Source organism: Leptonotus elevatus, unplaced genomic scaffold (genome assembly GCF_054856555.1).
Source record: "Leptonotus elevatus isolate MCC_2025b unplaced genomic scaffold, RoL_Lele_1.0 HiC_scaffold_183, whole genome shotgun sequence".
NCBI classification, from domain to species: domain Eukaryota; kingdom Metazoa; phylum Chordata; class Actinopteri; order Syngnathiformes; family Syngnathidae; genus Leptonotus; species Leptonotus elevatus.
The window spans coordinates 40,001-42,960 of record NW_028233574.1 but is presented as its reverse complement, the minus strand read 5'-3'; positions in this window follow the sequence as shown (position 1 = coordinate 42,960).

Below are 2,960 nucleotides of genomic sequence, written 5' to 3'. Positions count from 1 at the left end.
ATTTCGACCCCTGGTCGCCCGCCATTCATTTCAATGGGGGATTTCGACCCCTGGTAGCCCGCCATTCATTTCAATGGGGGACTTCGACCCCTGGTTGCCCGCCATTCATTTCAATGGGGGATTTCGACCCCTGGTCGCCCGCCATTCATTTCAATGGGGGATTTCGACCCCTGGTCGCCCGCCATTCATTTCAATGGGGGATTTCGACCCCTGGTAGCCCGCCATTCATTTCAATGGGGGACTTCGACCCCTGGTAGCCCGCCATTCATTTCAATGGGGGACTTGGACCCCTGGTAGCCCGCCATTCATTTCAATGGGGGACTTCGACCCCTGGTTGCCCGCCATTCATTTCAATGGGGGACTTCGACCCCTGGTTGCCCGCCATTCATTTCAATGGGGGATTTCGACCCCTGGTCGCCCGCCATTCATTTCAATGGGGGATTTCGACCCCTGGTAGCCCGCCATTCATTTCAATGGGGGACTTCGACCCCTGGTTGCCCGCCATTCATTTCAATGGGGGACTTCGACCCCTGGTTGCCCGCCATTCATTTCAATGGGGGATTTCGACCCCTGGTCGCCCGCCATTCATTTCAATGGGGGATTTCGACCCCTGGTAACCCGCCATTCATTTCAATGGGGGACTTCGACCCCTGGTTGCCCGCCATTCATTTCAATGGGGGACTTCGACCCCTGGTTGCCCGCCATTCATTTCAATGGGGGATTTCGACCCCTGGTTGCCCGGCATTCGTTCCTATGTGGCGGGGGATTTCAACCCCAGGTCGCCCTCGTGTGGTTCTTTTTGGCGCAGCTGACGGGCTCCGCTGCTCGTGGAGGTTTGCTAGTGGAGGATAACCCCCTGCCTGGGCAACTCGAACGCCCGGCATTCGTTCCTATGTGGCGGGGGATTTCAACCCCAGGTCGCCCTCGTGTGGTTCTTTTTGGCGCAGCTGACGGGCTCCGCTGCTCATGGAGGTTTGCTAGTGGAGGATAACCCCCTGCCTGGGCAACTCGAACGCCCGGCATTCGTTCCTATGTGGCGGGGGATTTCAACCCCAGGCCGCCCTCGTGTGGTTCTTTTTGGCGCAGCTGACGGGCTCCGCTGCTCATGGAGGTTTGCTAGTGGAGGATAACCCCCTGCCTGGGCAACTCGAACGCCCGGCTCCCCCCCGGTCCGCTGGAGCTCCTCCAACGGCCAGCAACAAGCCCCGAAGACGGGCGCGCTCCCCGCGGTCCGCTGGAGCTCCTCCAACGGCCAGCAACAAGCCCCGAAGACGGGCGCGCTCCCCGCGGTCCGCTGGAGCTCCTCCAACGGCCAGCAACAAGCCCCGAAGACGGGCGCGCTCCCCCCGGTCCGCTGGAGCTCCGCCAACGGCCAGCAACAAGCCCCGAAGACGGGCGCGCTCCCCCCGGTCCGCTGGAGCTCCTCCAACGGCCAGCAACAAGCCCCGAAGACGGGCGCGCTCCCCCCGGTCCGCTGGAGCTCCTCCAACGGCCAGCAACAAGCCCCGAAGACGGGCGCGCTCCCCGCGGTCCGCTGGAGCTCCTCCAACGGCCAGCAACAAGCCCCGAAGACGGACGCGCTCCCCCCGGTCCGCTGGAGCTCCGCCAACGGCCAGCAACAAGCCCCGAAGACGGGCGCGCTCCCCGCGGTCCGCTGGAGCTCCTCCAACGGCCAGCAACAAGCCCCGAAGACGGGCGCGCTCCCCCCGGTCCGCTGGAGCTCCGCCAACGGCCAGCAACAAGCCCCGAAGACGGGCGCGCTCCCCCCGGTCCGCTGGAGCTCCTCCAACGGCCAGCAACAAGCCCCGAAGACGGGCGCGCTCCCCCCGGTCCGCTGGAGCTCCTCCAACGGCCAGCAACAAGCCCCGAAGACGGGCGCGCTCCCCGCGGTCCGCTGGAGCTCCTCCAACGGCCAGCAACAAGCCCCGAAGACGGGCGCGCTCCCCGCGGTCCGCTGGAGCTCCGCCAACGGCCAGCAACAAGCCCCGAAGACGGGCGCGCTCCCCGCGGTCCGCTGGAGCTCCTCCAACGGCCAGCAACAAGCCCCGAAGACGGACGCGCTCCCCCCGGTCCGCTGGAGCTCCTCCAACGGCCAGCAACAAGCCCCGAAGACGGGCGCGCTCCCCGCGGTCCGCTGGAGCTCCTCCAACGGCCAGCAACAAGCCCCGAAGACGGGCGCGCTCCCCCCGGTCCGCTGGAGCTCCTCCAACGGCCAGCAACAAGCCCCGAAGACGGGCGCGCTCCCCGCGGTCCGCTGGAGCTCCTCCAACGGCCAGCAACAAGCCCCGAAGACGGGCGCGCTCCCCGCGGTCCGCTGGAGCTCCGCCAACGGCCAGCAACAAGCCCCGAAGACGGGCGCGCTCCCCGCGGTCCGCTGGAGCTCCTCCAACGGCCAGCAACAAGCCCCGAAGACGGGCGCGCTCCCCCCGGTCCGCTGGAGCTCCTCCAACGGCCAGCAACAAGCCCCGAAGACGGGCGCGCTCCCCCCGGTCCGCTGGAGCTCCTCCAACGGCCAGCAACAAGCCCCGAAGACGGGCGCGCTCCCCCCGGTCCGCTGGAGCTCCTCCAACGGCCAGCAACAAGCCCCGAAGACGGGCGCGCTCCCCGCGGTCCGCTGGAGCTCCTCCAACGGCCAGCAACAAGCCCCGAAGACGGACGCGCTCCCCCCGGTCCGCTGGAGCTCCGCCAACGGCCAGCAACAAGCCCCGAAGACGGGCGCGCTCCCCGCGGTCCGCTGGAGCTCCTCCAACGGCCAGCAACAAGCCCCGAAGACGGGCGCGCTCCCCCCGGTCCGCTGGAGCTCCGCCAACGGCCAGCAACAAGCCCCGAAGACGGGCGCGCTCCCCCCGGTCCGCTGGAGCTCCTCCAACGGCCAGCAACAAGCCCCGAAGACGGGCGCGCTCCCCCCGGTCCGCTGGAGCTCCTCCAACGGCCAGCAACAAGCCCCGAAGACGGGCGCG